The following is a 19,166-nucleotide window of genomic DNA, read 5'->3' as shown; positions in this document are numbered from 1 at the left end:
CAAAAGGTATTGATCATGAAATAAGGATTAGTTTTTAATTATGTAGCATGAGGCTATATATATGCAATTTTTTGGTAAATGAATTCACAATGTCATGTTCTTCCAGGTTTCTGTAAGATTATTTTGGGCAATTTTTCTATCAAGAAGAGGACCAAAAATGAAACCTTCATCTGGTTGTAAAAATTAAGATTATACCAGCAAGAATGAGTCTTTATGTAAAAAAAAAGATTTAAATCTAGTCTTACTGACTAGTTATTTAAATTGATTTGATTTAAATCAAATCCACCCTGTTGAATAGCCACATGAGTATGCTCAGAACATCATTTCACAGTAACATTTGTATGGACATGTACTTCAGTTTTACCAATTGTGAGCCTACTTTCCAGTAGGCTTATGAGATCACACACATTCTGTGTGTCCATCTGTGTGTGTGTCCCCCATTATCAACTTCGTAATGCCTGGACCAATATGAACCAAATCGGGTACAGTTATAGGGGCACATAGGGACACCTCAACAGTGTAATTTGTGATGATGTCATCCACCCACTGCACGCCCAACGAGAAGTCTGCCCACCCAACAAGATTGTCAGAGAGGCCTTTGCTCTGTATGCCAACTTTGAGAGAGGCTAAACTATTGTGCACACAGGACAGGGCCTCCTACTAAGCAGTTGGTTTTCAAGAATTTTACCAGAGTGCACTTTATTTTGCCTCAAGAGTCTCGCTGTGCACCATGAATAACCTATTTTGTTTAGGAAGCAACCCTTTAGGACTGTGATCTTCACTGTTTTTCAAGCAGAGGCTAATGGCAAAAAACAGCTCTTCAACGTCAGAGTCATTTCTCACTGAGCTGACTTCCACAAAGCACTACACTTTTCTCCATGCTGGAAGGGTCGTTTAAGAGAGAAGGAATCCTCTAGGAGGAAAACACTGGGAAGTGCTACAATTTCCAGCACTCTGTGCATGCCTTCCAAAATGGCACAGGGGCTCCATTTCACTTAAAGAAGACTCTGCCTCCAGTTGAGACTCCTGTCTGCAACCTCGGAGAAGCTGCTACCAGTCTGTGTAGATGATACTAAGCTAGAAGAACCAATGGTCTGACTCTGTACATGGCAAATTCTTACGTTCACTATGGCAAGAATGGTCATTCTACATAGTGCTGGGAGAATCTGCAGAGTGTTCAGCTTTAGCCAAAGCTTCGCACAGGCCCAATAAACAGTTTCATCAGGGAGATGCACTTTGGGTTGCTGGGGACCCCCACTGGTCCCTGGACCTTAAAATTAAGAATACTAGTTTAGGACATGTATTCCCAGGGCATATAGAAGGCATTCATAAAGGAATATAAGGAATCATGGGAAAGAGCAATTAAGAACTCTGGAATCTTGCATAATTGGGTGGACTTGGTACCATTTTAGCAAATGTACTCCGATACCTCACAAATGTATTAACATGCAAACAGAAGTACCTAACATGTTATATCTTTATTCACCTGGATAACACCTTCCTGGATCATATCCATTGTCTGTCTCCTGTATGCAGCAGTGAAGGCATGGCACCACATATCTCAAGCCTTCAAGAAAGTTCTTTGGTCTTATTGAACCCAGTTCTACTCCTAGCCACAATCACATCATGTGTCAGTGATTCCACATATGAAATTCGTGCTGGGGAAAAGTGTGCTTGTATTCAGATTAAGGAGGAAAAACTCTTTCCTGAAAGCTCATAATAGCTGGAAGGTGAAACTAAGGTTAAAATATCTGTGCATTGTCAATGCAGGACAGAATCTCAAGTTTTGGAGACTGATTCTTGTACTTATGGGCATTTTTGTGCTCTCTGCCTCCATATTCCCAAGTTATTTGCTAGAGGAGAAGAGCTCTCTTCACTACTCCTGCATCCATTAGAATACTCCTGCATCCATTAGAATACTACTACCGGTACTACTTCTCTAGGACTCACCTCCATGACTGTTCTTCGCACATAGTCAATAAAAGCTTGTGAGGTAATACAGGACAAATTGGAAGTGAACTCTAGGAATCCACTTCCTCCCACACATGACTTTACTGAACTTGATTCCATTTGTAGGGAAAACCTGAGATATCCAATGGAATCCTTTTTTAAGAAGAGATATGATTCATATTATGCTGGAACTCCTCCTACAGAAACACCTAGTAGCTGGATAGCTCAGAAACAAATAATTATGGCACTGCATAGCACATACCCACATGCAGAAGTACCTCATTTGGCAAGTAAGCTGTTGCATTAATCTCACCAACAGTCAGCAGTTTGAGAACTGAATGTTAAGAGACAGTCGCAAGTGTCTTCCATCCCTCCCAGTATTTGCTATGCCATATGCAAAGCAAGTTCTTTCTTTCAGGATAGCAACATTAGTCAAATTCCTCAGTAGGACAAAGGAATTGGCCACAAATAGATTCATGATTTTAATGGGCCAGGTAACTCACAGCAAGCACATAGTTTTGTGCTGGGATTCTTATTTCAACAGTGCATTTCCCTTGCACCGAAGTGGATCTTAGAACGCTTCACCAGGAAAGTAACCCTTTGTAGAAAGTAATCCTGAAAGTAAAGTCATTTGGGTAAAGGTTATCCAAAAAGCATACCCCCTAAGGGGAAAAACTCAGAATGCTGAACATTCCCCACCACCTCTTGCCAACCTGCGATTAAACTAGATCCTTGACCTGGCCTGCAATAGTCTTCCTTATCCATTTCCCCACAGCTAAGAATTTTTCTCAAGTTCACATTTATGCTTCCCAAACAAGCATAAATATGCTAAATGTATTTCGGCCACAGCTTCTCTTTCACTGGTTCAATAACTCACATCAGGAAGACACGCGCGCACACACACACAATTCTATTACTGCAATGTCATGCCAAGCTCCACCACCTAAACTGGGAGGCTACTGTAACTGCAGAGGGGGGGAAGCTGCTACTAATAGCAGCAGAGAAAGTGCCCATCCCCCAACTCACTCTACACGGTGCAGAATCATCCCTGCTTGCACTAAGTGCACCCTATGCGACTGGCTGTTTTCACCTCAAAAAGCCATCGGTCCTACCCTAACAGCACATGGCAGCTGATGAGCCACAGAACTGCTGCTAATATTTCTTTAAGGATCAGAGTAGCAACCGAAAAGGAAAAGGCAGCTGCTGCGCCAGCACAGGGACAAGCTGGGCTGGAGCCGAGGTGCAGGAGGTGCTGGGAAGGCGGTGTAATTAAAGGGGAAGGCAGAATAGCTTGCTAGGAAAGAAGCCAAGCAAAATGGATGAATTAATTGCAGCCAACAAGAGTGACGGGGGGGGGGGGGAGAGTTTAAAGGGGAGGGGCGTGGTTTGATGATTTATAGCAAGACAGGAACCACACATGCAGGGATAACACTGAGCAGCCGCCGATGCAGTCAGAGAAGGTTCCAGCTGTATCTCAGTCCTATGTCTCTCTCATGAGCCCAGCAGAAGCAGATGTTTTAAATGTGGCAGATCAAAGTAAAGACTCTTTAGCCTGAAAAGTGACAAGGGACAGAACAACATAATCTTCCTTTCACTTCGGTTCCCAGTCATTTAAAAACAAGAATACCCCTTCCATCACAAGCCTTCAGCTCAGGTACCCCACAGAGGTTTTTAGTAAATGTGTGCACGCATGCATACACATACATACACTTAAATGTTACCATTATGAGACAGGCTACTCCAGTCACTGGCTTATATTCAGACTAAGTTACTCATGAGGACTCCCATTGGAATTAATGGGACAAGTTTACTTGTCCTATCCATCTCAGTGGGAGCACTCCATGCTAATTTCTGAAGCCTGTCAGTCGGGCTGAGGGGAAGGATATGCTGAGCTTCAGCACGTAGGTAGCCAATCATGCACAGCTGCAGTGTGGGGAAGCAGGAGGGCTCTGAGTATCCCCTGAAAGCCCATCGAGTACCCTAAGGAGACTATACTCCCTGTTGGGAATCCCTGACTTAGAACACCTAATCCAGATCCAGTTCTCCCAGTGGGAAGGGCAATGGCTTTTACAAGTAGTTAATACTAGGGTTAGATGGGTCACAGTCTTGTCTAGTCATGACCGCTTCTGTTCTTAACTACTTTTCAGTGAGTAGGGCATGGAGCTTGGTTTATGCTCACCCACCACAGAAAAGAGGTGCTTTGTCCAAAAGCTAGAGACTTCCTGCCTTAAGCAAGTTCAGGCAATGTGCTGCTGGGAAAACTCTGCCTCCAGAATTTATCCTGAAATATTCTTATCCGTGTTGCCCAACCATAAATTAACATCCTCCTTGGACAAAAATGTATCATATATGGACTTTTAATGCAGAAATACTTTTTTAGTACTTTTTTGTCCTCGCACCACCAATATGAAGCAAGTACAGTAATCCCTCGACCTACGAACTACTCAACTTACGTTTTTTTCGAGTTACGAGCGACAAAAAAGACCGGAAGTAGTTGCCGGTTTAGAATCAGCTTACTCGACCTACGAATGTTTAGATGCGGCTTCCTCGAATTACGAGTGTTTTGAGACTTCCGTGGTGCGCTCCTCGACTTACGAAAATTTCGACCTCCGAACATGCGTTCGGAATGGATTATTTCCGTAAGTCGAGGGACCACTGTAGTTATTCTTAGACTAGAACAGGGACTAAACAACATCCAAGGCAGCCCAACAACTCTACAGCTAACAAGAGTTCAACCACTATGTGCTAGACTACATCAACTTCCCAGCTTAACACACATTGGGACACTATTCTATTGAAGCTCTCCTTGAATGAAACAGGGAGGAAGATCCTGGGTGTGTTACAAAGTCCTGTTGTTTTTTTAATGCACAAGGTGTGTAGCCAAATCATACAAAACTGGGACTCATCAGTAAAAGTAATTTCGAATACAGGATAGAAAGGGAGAACAAATAGAAAGAACAACCTAGAATCTTGCAACCAGCAAGTGTTTTCAGCTGCGAAGGACCACTGAGTTATTTTGAAATCTGTTTGATGGACCCAATACCTTGTTAAATACCATGTTCTCTAACATATGGATTTGTTTGATTTAATTTGAAAGGTGTGAAGGAAGAGAAAGAACCATGGATAGCTTCTTTCAGGTTGGCTGACATTATTTGATCCTTCACTGGTAAAATAGCCTTGTTGGAAGCCTTATGTGGCATATTACCCCACTTAAAATGTAACTAAAGGACAAAATGCAGTGTAAATGTAACCAACCAGAAACTCTGGAGAAATTGCGTATCCAAACCAGTTTACACAAAATCATAAAATAGGCAGGTAGTTAGTAGCACTTGAGAACTATCTGGAAGTGCAGAATATGGATGTGAACTCATTGCCATTGAGCACAAACCAGATACCCTATGGCAAATCTCTCTTATGGAAAAGGTTTCTAGACATTTTCATTTCAACTAGTGGGTCCGGGTGCAGAACATCTGCGCAGGCGGGCCAAGTCCCGCCGCCACCAACTCCGTGCTGCCGGGCCGGGCCGCCCCCACCGCCTCATATCTGCGGCCAGGCTGGGGCCCGCCGCCGCCGCCTGGCCCCCCGCCGCCGCCATGGGCAGAGTGCTGCCGCCGCCAGCGAAGTGAGTGCCGCCGCCGCCAGCGGGCCGAGTGCCCCCGCCAGCGGGCACTCCTGGGTGCGCCAGCCAATCAGACGCCCCCGCAGCCCAGCCAATCAGCTGGGCTGCCGGGACGCATTTTTCCCTGGCACACCCAGGAGAATTAAATATATAGATAGGGAGTAAATTATTTATTTCAAGAGTCTGTGCAACCAGTGAAAATTTCAGAATTGTATTTATTTAATTAATTTGTATACCGCCCTTCCAAAATGGCTCAGGGCGGAATCCATGCAAGCCTACATCTGCAGGAGAAACTCCAAGATAGGAAGTCCTAGGGGAAATGGTTGTTCATACAACACAGGCAACAGAACACAATTATCCTCACTTAATCCAAGGTAGACATGCAAATATCAATAGGAGAAGATAAATACCTGCAAGAGTGTATACTTGCAAATCCAAAAGATAAAGAGTCACACCTGAAGACTAGGTTAGGAGGGTTCCTTCATATATATATATACATATACATATATATATACACACACACACACACACACATACACACACACGTTTTGGGTGCTTTTTTGTTTTTTTTAAGATAGCAATGATCCCCAAGTTACAGTGTCTTGTGCCAATTGGCTGCTGGGGAAAAGAGCTAATCTAGCCAAGGAGCTTGGGGAACGCCAGAAACTGAAACCAAATCTGATTAAGGACATTTCAAAATGCAACAAACACAGCTGTCATTTCCCACCCACTTCCTGTAAGGATAGGGGAGGTAGCAGAGGAAGACAGTGCTTTGTAAGAAGGTTTTAGGCAGGGGAGGAGGAGCTTAGGGGAAGAGGAGCTTAGAGTTCTCACCCACCTCAAAGTCAGTCACTGGGGATTCCCTATGATCACACCCCAACTCCACAAATCATACTCTGAGCCCTAGCCATCATCTGCCCAAACCACACTCTTAGCCTCCCTCCTGCCACAAGGATAAAGAACTTTGTCTTTGAATTTTACACACACACAAGAGATTGCCATCAGAAATCATCCCACACCATTTTAACGCGTATATATGATATATACACTAAACCCATATATGGATAGGACCCATATATGGAGAGGAGCAGACATTACCTTCCCTACCAACTATGCAGACCAGAACAATGGCAAACCTGGCAGCTCTAACTCATCAATCTACTACTAGAAAAGGAAGCATATATAAGTCTTCACTAGAAAGCAGAATCCCTCGGTTCTTTCTCATATACCCAACAAAATCGGCTTTTTCAAACACCACCCTTTTTTTTTAAACTGCGGCGTATATGTGTGAACATAGACGCCGCGACTCCTGTGTGTTGCTTTTCACCTGCTGCATCCGGCTCCAAGACATGCTCTCCGCAAGCTGCATCATCACAAGGGGATCCCCAATGAGAAGCCAGTTTCTAGGCCCGATCCTAGCCTACCAACAGCCAAGAAAGAACACCTCAGCCCCCCACCCCCACATCACATGCTAATAAATATCCGCATGATGTTATGCCCTCTTTCTCCAGAAACACAATCCGAACTCCAAGAGCAGGCCTTCCCCACGCCCTTCATTCCTTTAATTCCCAGCAGTCCCCTCTCTCTCTCTCTCTCCCTCAGCCATTTACCCCCCCCCACCCCACTTTGCCCTCTCAGGAGGCCTGGATTGTTCTCCAACGGGGAGCGGAGCCGAGCCGGGCGGGGGGATGAGTCAAGTTTCACCCTGTCAAAGGGGTGCCCTTCCTCTCTCCTTCCCCACTCCGGCACAGGGCCTGGCATGCCCGAGAGAGACAGAGAGAGAGAGAGAGGAAAGCCCGGTGGTGGCGGCGGCGGCAGCTCCTCCTCCCGCCCCCCGGCCATAGCCCTGCCAGGCCCTCTGCCCCCCGTGTCCCAAGGTATTGAGGGGGAGGAGGGGGGCGCCGGATGCACCCCCTTCCACGCGAGGGGGGTCCCACTCCTTCCCCTCCCCCGCCGGTTTGGGGACAGCCTCCTTCCGATCCCAGCCACGAGCCCCTCTGTCTCACCCCCAGGGGGACTCCGTCGGGCCGGCGCCCTCCGCGGCGGGCCACCTTCCCGCAGCTTCTTCCCTCTCCCGGGGGGGATCGGGGGCCGCCGCCGCCTCCTCCTCCTCCTCCTCCAGCCCCCCCCCGCCCCCCATGCCCCTCTCTCACCTGTGGGAGGTGTCAGCAGCCGGCCCCTCACATGGCCCGGGGAGGGGGAGGGGGAGGTCGGGCCCCGTGGCGCACCATGGCCAAGGCCGCGGGGGCTCCGGCCGCGGGTGGAGGAGGAGTAGACGGAAGCCGCACCACCAGGCAGGGCCGCCGCCGCCGCCGCCGCCGCCACTGTCGTCGTCGTCGTCGTCGTCTCTGGCCAGGAAGCCAGCCAACGAGCGAGCGAGCAAGCGCCGGGGCGAATGTCGACGGCAGACGCCGCCGGGTCCTAGCGCCCTTGCGACTTCGGTCCCAAGGGAGACCCAGAGGCGGCAGTCTTCTGAGGAGAGAGGACAGTCAGTGGCGGCGGCGGCGGCGGCGGCAGCAGCAGCAGGGAAGAAGCGGGGCGGCGGAGAGCCCATCTATGGGTGGGCAAGCTGTGTGTCTCCCACCTACTCGTCGATTTCTGAAACGTGGGAGGGGGGGTGTCGGGGTCGGGAAGCCACTTGTGGGGCGGGGGGCGCTCGCCCACCCATGCCCCACCTCTCTCCAGCCACCTTTGGGGAAGGAATGGGAAGGGGGCGGATGGAGCCCTCCAGAATCTCTCCCTGCACCTCCCCAAGAAGAGCACCGCGAAGCTGCCCCAGCCAGCGCGAAGAGGAGGAGGATGATCCTGGGAGAGGTGGGGTCAGGCAAGAATGACTCCAAGGGGTAGCGAGTGCCCCTCTTTAAGTATTTAATGTATAACGAAATCCCCATCCCCCTACCCCTTTGCTCTCCCAGACTAGTTCTTTGCTAACCCTTTGCTTCCAAAACTAGTTGTTCCTGGTGAACAGTTTACTACTCTACAACAAGCAAAAACACAAGTGAAGAAGTGCCCTCCAATCCTGGGAATTTATGAGCACATGGAGTCAGACCATTACTGAGATCATCTAGCTTGGTGATCCTCACTATTTTTGAAGCAGGAGGCCACTTTGGCAAAAAAAAAAAAAGCCTTCCATGGGAGAGCCATTTTCCATTGTGCTGATCATTGCACAATGTTACATTTCCCCCCCAAACAGCCCTGTCGTGCCCCAGCATCACCTTGGAATGTGCGCACAGAGCACTGAGAATGTTGTCCTGCATAGCACTTTCCCCAAAGAGCTCATTGCATGTTCTCTGCTTTGTGAGCACCACAGTTCTGCAAAAAACTACATTCCCAGTCCAAAACTATGCACAACCACCCTAGCAGCACTGTGGTGTGAATAGTTGCCTTTACGCAGTGCCAGGGGGGTTGTGTGGAGTTTTCAGCTTCAAACAAAACATTGCAAATATCTAACAAATGACTGGTCAGGGAGCCACAGTTAGGATTGATGGGAACTGCCACTTTCCCCCAGGCTTTGCAATGAAGAACATTACATCTAGCTCAGTATTGTCTATGCTGACTCTCCAGGGTTTCCAGAAGACGGGGGGCCTTCTGCCATCCTACTTGGACATGGGTGGGCCTTGGGCCTGATCCAGCAGGGCTGTTCTTATGTTCTGGATAGCAAAGACTGAACCTGGTATCTTCTGCATACAAAGCAAGTGCTCTACCACTGAGCTAGCGCCATATCTCCTATAAAGGGTGGGTTACAGCGGGGAAATGGCTTGACAGTCAAGCCAGAGTTTGCCAGTTTGAATCCCCGCTGGTATGTTTCCAAGGCTATGAGAAACACCTATATCAGGCAACAGCAATCTAGGAAGATGCTGAAAGGCATCATCTCATACTGCACGGGAGGAGGCAATGGTAAACCCCTCCTGTATTCTACCAAAGACAACCACAGGGCTCTGAGCGCCAAGAGTCGACACCAACTCGACAGCACACTTTACTTTACTATATATTACTGAACCAAACAAACAAGGAGTCGCTTCTAGCCTGGCTAGTGGTCACATTCTGCACCCTTTGAAGCCTTAGCCTTCCTCCTAGCATGGGAATAGGAGTGACTCGATGTTTAGAAAAGGACACTCTGCACTTGCTCAGAGCTTATATCTGCTTGCAGTTCCTATTTGTATGCTCATTGCTTTGTGAAAACCACAGCATCAACTGTTGATTTGCATGTGTGACTGAGCCATCGTAGACCAAACAAGGCAGGGAGCTTTTGTGTCCCTCAAACAAAGTCATCTGGTTGTAGAGTGTTGGACTTTAGACCTGGATTCAAATCCATGCCCAACCATGAAGCTCACTCTAAGTGAACGTAAATCATAGAGGGGAGGGGGGAATTCCAAAGCAGGATAATATCTTTATTGGGATCAACTAAGTATCACACAGTAGTCAGTCAGCAAGCTTTCAAGTTCCCCAGAAATCTTCTTTGAGCTGAATAAATAAATAAAAAGTATGGGGGCAGAGGATAACAATTTCAGCATAATGAAAGAACCTCAAGGTCTACTGTTTGTAATGGCCTTAAGATGGCATGCAGGAGTTTTTATGCAGGCTTAATTTGATTAGCCTGGTTAGAGTGTCAGAATAGGACCAGGGAGACCCAAGTTCAAATCCCCGTTCAGCAATGAAACTCACTGGGTGACTGGACCAGTCCCTCTCAGCCTAACCTATCTCACAGGACGGATTAATCCTCACCACCAGTGTTCCCTGTAACAAGGATTTCCAGATGCTGTTGACTACAACTCCCATCATCCCTAGCCAAATGTCACTTTGGCTGGGCTTGCTGGAAGTTGCAGTCAATAACATCTGATAATTTCTGTTACGGTGAACATTGCTCACCACCATCACTGCAGAAAAATGTCTCATTAGCGGGGGAAAGATGGTCGGTAATGAATATCAAAGTGAGTACTACTCTGACAGGAGAGGGGCCTCTCACTGGAGAGGGTAGAGAAGCAGCTGGAGGTCAGTGTGACCAAGGGGAACTAGCTGCCAAAAGGCCTCTTTCTTGGGTCAATATGGAAGAGCACAAATTTGCATGAAAGGAATGGTCAGAGGATTTGCCAGGTGGTATTGTAGTGACAGGTCACCCAAAGCACATGTGGGGGGGGGGGTGTACAAAAGAGCTGAGGGAGGGAGCCAGTATCATGGCATAGAGTTGTTGTCAGAGGGGTGAGGATGTAGTTGCTAGGGCAACAGTCTCTGGAGCTCCAGCATGGCTCCACAAAATAACATAAGATTATGGGGAAGAATTGGGCAGCTGGTGGTGGTTCAGTCATGGGTAATATTAACTCTTTGGCCTGTACACCATGCAGTATTGTTTGCTGCCCAATTAGGCCCTCTCTAGATGCCACAAAAATAGCTCATGCTCCTGCCTCCCATAAAAAGTCCTCTTCTCCCCCCACCAACCCACACAGGCATGGGATTTCCTTCAGAAACCCCTGCAGAGTTTATTTCTCTCACAGCATTTTTACCAAAAGTGAATGAGGTGATGGCTCTGTTTCCCTCTCCTCCACCTCCCACGCTGCTGGCATGAGATTAGGCAACAGGGCATGGCTCCAAGTACCATTCCACTTCTTTGTTCTTGGCAAATAGAAGAAAAATATATCAAAGCATTCTGGATCCTAACAGCCTCTGCTCATTCTGGATCCTAATGGCCTCAGCCACAGACACCACATTCTGCATACAAAGGTATCAATGGAACTGGCGGCGGTCCTTTCATGAGACGAGATGAGATGCTTACCTCAGGTGGTGGGTCACTAGAGTGCCAGCAGGGTAGCAAAATGCCCCCTCTGCTGCTGCTCCTGGAGCACCTCTTTGGGACTGGCCGACCCTTGCAAGCTTTGCAAGGAGCACATTTCCTCACACCCCTTGCAAAGCTTGTAAGAAGCACAAGGCTGACAACTTTCCCTCTCCCCCCCCCCGCCCCATGCCACTTTCAAACTTGCAAGGGTCAGTTCTGAAAGGGGGCTAGCCCCATTAAGTTTGTGTGGCAAGGCAACATTTGATGCCTCACCTCAGACACCACAATACCTTGCACCACCCCTGAAATGAGCTGCACTCAGTAAAGCATGCTGTGCTCTAGCCACTAGATCATACTACCTGTACATCTACCATGCAGTAAGAACATAAGAGCCTGGCTGGATCAGACCAAGGGTTCATCTAGTTCAGCCTCCTGTTTCCAAGAATGGATGGCCAGAGGCTTTCCAGAAATCTACAAGCAAGTCATGAAGGCAACAGCCCCGTCCTTCTCCGTTTGTCCCTCAGTAATTAATATCAGAGGCATAATACTGCCTCTGAAGGTGGAGGGTCCTTCATGGCTAGTAGCTATGTGTAGACCTAGCCTTTATGCATTTGTCTAATTCCCTTTAAACTAAAACTTTGTCTCATTCCCTTTAAACAAAAACTAATCACATCAGGGGGCAACAAATTCCATATATTCATTTATGTATTGGGTAAAGAAGTACTTACTTTTGTCTTGAAACTGCTGCCCATCAGTTTCATTGGGTAACCATGAGTTTAGAATTATGAGAGAGGGATAACATTTTATTTCTGAAAATAATGATATCAAAATATGAAGCTGCTTTCTATAGAATCATACGATTGGTCTGTCTAGCTCAATGTCATCTATTCTGACTGGCAACTCATCACAGCCTTTCCACACCCAGCTCACCTGACATGATGCCTGACAGGAATCGAATCTGGAACTCACCTTCCACCTACAAAGCCTGAGCTCTGCCACCAAGCTACAGCCCTTCTGCCATATCCTCCTCTCTCATCAGCGCAAGACAACCTGTGACATATTTTCCTGCAGCTCTATCCTCTGTCAATTACCCCAAACAAGCATGTTATACTGAAAATATACTTATGAAATTGAAGATGTGAAAAGTTATATGGCAAAAGTGTGGAACTTCATCATGCTACAAAAGATCAGTTGCCAACCATGTGCAAAAGAAAGATGGAACATTTCTTTCCCGCCCCTAGTCCTCCAACCATCTGGACTTTCACCTTTGCAGCTTCCCTTGTTTAATAAAGCAAATGATGGCGCTAAACTCCCCCTACTGAGTGCCAAGTTGCTAGAGACGTGAGAGCTCCAATCCAAATTTTGTGGATGGTTGGTTCACTGTGTGGCCCTCTGATCTGTATAGCCCTAGGATTAACACAATCCACAGTCCAGAGTGGGGGCGGGCAGGCTAACAAATCTTTCAGGGCTGGGATACTTTGAATAGCTTCTGACAAGCCCACACAATAGAAGGACATGTACGTTGAGCCTTAAAAAGCTGCAACTCTCCAATAAGGATACTGCTGCTGACTTCAGCCTTCCAGCTGCTTGTGGTACCAGAAGACTGGAGCTGCCACAGCCTGTCAGCCCCTCCTTTTCTGAGATGCAGAGGCAGAACCCAAAAGTGCCCACAAAACACATCTCTTGTGGCTGCAGAAGAAACTGAGCCAGAGGGTGGGGGCAGTAATCAGAGGGGCGGCTGGAGGACACAGGAGGAACACACACACACATACACACACCACCACCACCACCACCAGTAGAGGATAGAAATATGCAGGCATGTGCCCACACAGCCTGCCCAGAAAGGGCAGCAGAGAAATCCAGAATCTATAGGGTGCAAGGCCATAGATACCAGAGACTTAAAATAAGAAGGAGACAGAACAAACCTCCCTCAGTTCCCAATTAGCTCCATTCTGTGCTGAATCCAGCCGGCTGAGTCAGCCAGACACAGCAAAACAACTCATCATTGTTATCTACCCTCTGCTCAGCCTCCCACCTCACACACTGAAAGCCACTCATTAATTAATCATTGTTAAGGGCTTTGCTGTGCTCTACAGATGGAGAAACTGAGGCACAGATTGACGGCATGGCCTCACTCTCGCATCAAGGCCTCACAAGGAGCAAAGGAGGAGGATGCAGCAAAGCAGCACTGCGTGTCAAAGCAGCATTGCATGTTCCCTCTCATTACATGCTCACAGTCGCTTCTGAAGCTTATTGGAAGGTGCCAAGGTTATAGTCCTCCAAGCTGTTTGCAAGCTTTGATGACAGGAGAGCAGACTCTCCCTATGAATGCTCCCCTTCAAGCTACCCTCTCCATTCAAGGCTGAAAGAATCCCGTCATATCACGATAGGCCAAGATGCTGGGTCTCTCTCCACAGACTGGTGCCAAGGATTAGTCAAAGAACATGCTGGCCAAGGGAGACAGAGCCATGCATTTCCTGGGTTAGGGTGCAGGAAGAACAACTATGCCATCAAAGGGTTTCTCTTTAGTTATCCTGTCCCCTCTTCACACAAGTATAGTTGCCGATCCTATATTTGTAAAGCTCAAGGAGATGTCGGGATCACAGTGCACCAGTAAAAAGCTGCCAGAAAGCCCAGAGAAGCACCACAACCTCCGGCTAACACTGGCTAAACACCCTGAGGTCTGCAGTCTAAGGAGGCAACCCACATCACATCATAATCAACATCCTAACTCCCAATGGTTTTTTAAATGTTAACTGTAACTTTTTGTCTAAGGTGCAATGCTTGATTTGTTTAAAAACACAACAGTAAGCCAGTTCACATGACCAAAAGCTGTGTTGGAGGAGCATCCAGGCCCCAAGCCCCATGTGCACTCCCGAGAACCAATCATGTCCTGGCAAAAATCAAGGCCGGAGGACAGGAAAGTTATCATGCGCTAGTAGCTGCAATCTGGGTGAAGGAAAAGCATGACCTACACTGTCCTACCCAGTTGGTGGCTAGCACACAAACGTTTCCTCGTCCTTCTGCCTTGATTTCTGCTGACAATCATTAGCATTATAAGAGGCATGCTCTCTTCAGAAATGCAGCTCTATCTCTGCAGGAGCTCTCTCTCTCCCCCATTGGCTAGAAGGAAAACACGGAGCATGCCATGTGGACTGGTTTCAAAACAAAATCGAGGGCAGAGGGGAGGGGCTACTTCCCTCAGTGCTACGAGTGTACTTCGAAGTGGCTTCGCTCAATGTTTGCCCCGAAGCCAAGTGCGAATAACTCCCTGGTGACCTTGTAAATGGTGACCTTGTAGCCTTCCAACCTTTTTAAGAATGCAAGCCTAAGTGATACCAGCATCTGAATACTTCCTCTCCATCTGCACAGATATTGCCACCCAAAGAGTGAAAACCCAGAGATTATAGCCTAGCAGTGAAAACATGGCCACTCATCTTCCAGCCTGCAGCCACGCGCCACTTGCGGGTAATCCCAGCCTGCCCAGCCTCTCCTGAACCAGACTCCCTGCAGGCAGTGCTTGGATGCACCAGACAGACCCATTAAGTAAGAGCAGCAAGCACTCAGATCCCTTTAACCCAATGAGTGGAGGAAGAGAGGCTCGCCTGATTTGCTGCAGGCAAAAAAAAGTAGGTTATGGAGAGAGTTGCAGGAATCTTCATGCATGCTCTAACATGGGGTGGGGGATGGGACCGATACGATAGGCTGGCTGGCTGGCTGGGAGGCAGACACATGAAACAAAACAGAAGCAGGCAACCCCAGGGCTCTCCGCCCCACACCCGTGAAACACCTGTCTATGCTGTGGGTCAAAAAGACAGTAGAAACAGGACTTACTTTCCCAATTGAATGGGCCTGTCACATCCTTAGATCCGTCACCAAAAGTGTTGGATGGAGATTAGATGCTTGTGTATCGACCACTGTCCTGACCATATAGATGCATCTGTAGAAGAAGAATATTTGACCTTTTTGTTAGATTGAGAGATCTGCCTGCAGGGTGATCGTCCCTAGAAGGGAAGAGTAAGTGAGTGAATAACATGATCCAAATTGCCCAAGCCACAGCATTCCATATGTCATACTGGGATCATTATGGCTTAACCTTAGAGGGTTGTTGTAAAGACTACTGAGATAAGACGTGTAAGAGCCAGTGTAGTGTGGCAGATATAGGTTGGGGCTGGGTTCAGATCCCTGTTCAGCCATTAAGCTAATGTGGTGACCTTGAATAAGTTACACCTCTTGGCCACTGTTCCCTCTAAGGCGTGTGCATGTGCGCACACTGACACATTTTCTGAGGCCTGCTCAGTTAATTTTAGATCCCGCTCAGGTTGAGTCAGGAAGGCCCCACTCCGAATGCACGTGCGCACACACTGCCTTGATACTGCTGCCCAGAACAAAACTCATTCCACACACAGATGGGGAAAAAAAATTAGAGCGAGAACTCTGCCCTTGGCCCACCCTACTATACAAGGCTGTTGTCAGGATATTGTGGGGAAAGTGTATACATATTGCCTAAGCTCCTTGAAGGGCGGGCAGGATATAACTGCACTAATCAAAAATAAAACATGGGAGAATGAACACAGGACTCCGTTTCTTTGCTCTGTGTGGCTCAGTTTTCCACTCCAATTTCCTATCATCTGCACCCCCAAATCCTAAACTCCTCTGCTATGCAAATTTCTCTGCAGTACCCTGCCACAAAAATATCTGATACCCCACACACCTTCCTGTGCAGCAGTGCAGAATACTGTACTCACATGGCTCCAGTGCGGAGAGTTCACAGGCCAAGGTTGTGTCTTCACTTGTCATTTCAAGAGGGCAGGGAGTTAAAGGAAGGGCTCAAGCTTCTTTGCGTCTTGAAAACTGTGAGTGAGGCATGACATAATGCTGATGGAAATCATGCGGACCCCAAGGCAGCAAGTGTGCCACTGGCTATGCTGGTGTGGATCATCCTATGAGCCAACTGTGCATCGCATGCGGCCCACATTAAACCCAGCCCATGGAATAAATAGGACAAAGGGGAGGGGAAGGAGTGAAGGAGATGAGTTAGGGGGACAACAAGAGACCCTGCAAGATTGGATCAAAATCTAAACAGGGAATTAGTGCCAGAAGAGGGATTAAACCTGTGTAGACCAGGCCTCAAACTGCTGAGTGAACTCTCCTTTCTGGAAGTCCCAGATTTGGGCATCAGCATTTCTTCTGTGGGGATCATAACAAGGGTCCATGGGCTTGTGTACTGAACTTCTTGCTATCCAAAAACTACTGCAGTTTCCACCACATAGCTATACACCTACTACTAGGTCCTTTTCATCAAGGCTAGCCATTTATTTTTTGTGTCTGTAGGACAGATTCTCTACTAAGCATTTGAGGAATCCCCCCTTCTTTTGTTTAACTCACCCCTACCAAATCTAATAACCCATATGTCCCCCACAAAAGTGTCTTTGCTCTCCCCCCACAAAATATTTTTGAGGAGTTGTTCCTCAAAGTTTCCTTCTGTCTGCACCCTTCCTGTGTGGCATGCTGTGATCAACAAAGCATTTGCCATCATCACTATCCCTGGGAATGATCTGAAGACACATAGGAACATAGGAGGCTGCCTTACACCAAGTCAGTCCCTTGGTCCATCTAGCTCAGTATTATCTACACTGACTGGCAGCAGCTCTTGAAGATTTCAGGCAGGAGTCTTTCTAAGACCTATCTGAAAAAGCCAGGGACTGAACCTGGGCCCTTCTGCATGCAAAGCCAGATGCTCTACCACTGAGCTACAGTTCTGAAGCTAAGCATGTACAGGTCTGGTCAGGCCTGGATGGAAAACCACCTAGGAATCCATGCTGCCTTTATCTCCATTATGGGAGCAACTGGAGATATAAATGAACCAGGGTTCTGCATGCAACTTCTTCATAAACACGGAAAAGGTTTACTGCATTGGGCAAATTGTGGCATCTTGTGCTCATGACCTCAAGGCAACTCATTCGCCATGTTCACAGTGCTTTCTTGGCTTTAAAAAAATGCCACAGCCAGCCATGCTCAGAGAGATCACATAGATACATACCATCTCACCACTTTGAACACAAGGCTCTTGCATGTAGTCAGTTTACATCCTCAATTGTACGTCATCAAATTATGAGAGATCAAGTATGGCACATACATGTGTGAACCAGACCTCACCCCCTGCAATGATCTATGAAGGTTAACTGCAGCAGCCCTCAGGAATACAACATGTGTGCAGAACCCTGGGTTTGACAGCTGATCCTCAGATCCCTGATCTCCTCCCTCCCCCCTCCCCCCAAACACTGTAGGTATCCATAGACAAGTTGGAAAGGAAGGGCTTTTGCAACTCGGCAGATCTCTGCGGATCTTTAGGAGCCCTGCCAATTAATCAGCTCCTTGACAGGAGTGCCCCACATATCCATTTGCCCAATAGTAGCTACCTTGTTGAGAGTGTCAAAAGACTAAACAAACAAACTCCGGCAAAGGAGAAAGACTGGGTGGGGAGAGCAGCCTTACTTCCCCAGATTCCTAGCTACCAGACAGGACATGACAAGTTTCCTCCGGCTGCCAAGTGAGCAGAAGTGCTGGCACGTTTCTATGTACTCTCTGCAAGGCCTTCTCTGTCCCCTGCTGACCCGAGACTGTGTGGAAAGCTGGCTGCATCTAGGGGTCACGAGGATCCAGAGCACGGACCAGGATTCCGTTTGGGGTTTACGCAATCCTCTAGAGGCCTCTTCCAGAGAGAGTCCCCTTCACCTGCTGCTGTAACACAACGTCTAAGAAGAGACAGTGAATGGAGGAACCCCCTATCCCAATCTTACTTCAGCCATGACTGGTAGAGAGAGCTAGCATAGTAGAGAGGTTAGAGTGCTGGACGAGGACTGGAGAGACTCGAATTCAAATCCTCACTCAGCCATGAAGCTCGCTGGGGTCAGGCACTCTCTCTCTCTCTCTCTCAGCCTAACCTACCTCACAGGGTTGTTGTAAGGATAAACATTGCCATGTACGCTGCTCTGGGCTCCCTGGAGGAAGAGCAGGATATAAACAAATAAACAAACACATAATGCTCTCCCTAGGTCGCTTTAGGCCACAGTTCTCTCAGTCACAGACCCACACCCCTGGCAGCAGGGGGATAACAATAGAGACCTACCTTAAAGGGTTCTTATCAGGATGACCAAGATCATGTATGTGAAATGCTTTTAACTTTAAAGGGCAATGTAAGTGCCAAGTATGATTATGCGGCTTCTTGGTACAAAATAAAATTGCAATTAAACCCCATGGGGGAGGCTTGTCAGATCCTGCAATCTGTCTCAGTTCCTGCATATAAATAAGCCTAGAAAAGGCTTATAACCCACCCCACTCCAAAAGCTTAGGGCTGAGAAAGGGAATTCTCATGCAATTCATTTTCCTCAGTGAAGGGGGAGGAAAGGCAATTATGATGTCCATTTTACAAACAGGAAGGTCAAGCCTAGTATGATATTGGCCCAAGACAGCTGCTGCCCCCAAAGCTAAAGCTAAAGGCAGATTTTGAACCCTGGTTGAAGCAAGTCCAGCTGGATGACACTCTGGATTAAAGGAAGTGGGTCAAAGGAATACACAGCATCACACAATTCGCATTTCGGGGGTGTAGTCCTGGAGTTTGAGCTACCCAGGAGCTCCTTCCTGGAGAGATCCGCTGGGTTTTTCTGCCGGGGAGGGAGCGTCTCTTTGCCAGCCGCCCACGTCGCTGCAGTCAGCCACCAACTTCGCTCTGCAGACAAACCAAATGCCCTTCTCCAAGAGACAGGCAGCAGCTGCTGTGCCATCTCTTTCCTAGCTCCCTAGAAAGATCCAGGCACAGGCAAG

The 19,166-nt window shown here is 47.8% G+C and overlaps 1 protein-coding gene across 6 annotated transcripts in view; it reads right to left on the bottom strand.

Annotated features, from left to right (window-relative positions):
• Positions 1–19,166, bottom strand: part of BAZ2A (bromodomain adjacent to zinc finger domain 2A) — a 76,498-nt gene that overhangs the window by 49,819 nt on the left and 7,513 nt on the right. For 3 of the 6 annotated variants that reach the window (XM_053301544.1, XM_053301548.1, XM_053301549.1), the window contains exon 1: positions 7,723–7,929. The gene's annotated coding sequence lies outside the window, so the exon portion shown is untranslated. Of the gene's footprint in view, positions 1–6,896; positions 7,088–7,575; positions 7,678–7,722; positions 7,930–15,173; positions 15,280–19,166 lie in introns of those variants that run through there. The other 3 variants (XM_053301545.1, XM_053301547.1, XM_053301546.1) reach the window with 3 other exon arrangements.

This window comes from Hemicordylus capensis, chromosome 2, assembly GCF_027244095.1.
Source record: "Hemicordylus capensis ecotype Gifberg chromosome 2, rHemCap1.1.pri, whole genome shotgun sequence".
In the NCBI taxonomy this organism is placed as follows: Eukaryota; Metazoa; Chordata; class Lepidosauria; order Squamata; family Cordylidae; genus Hemicordylus; species Hemicordylus capensis.
The sequence above is the reverse complement of the archived record's forward strand: the minus strand, read 5'-3'. Positions and strand labels throughout refer to the sequence as shown.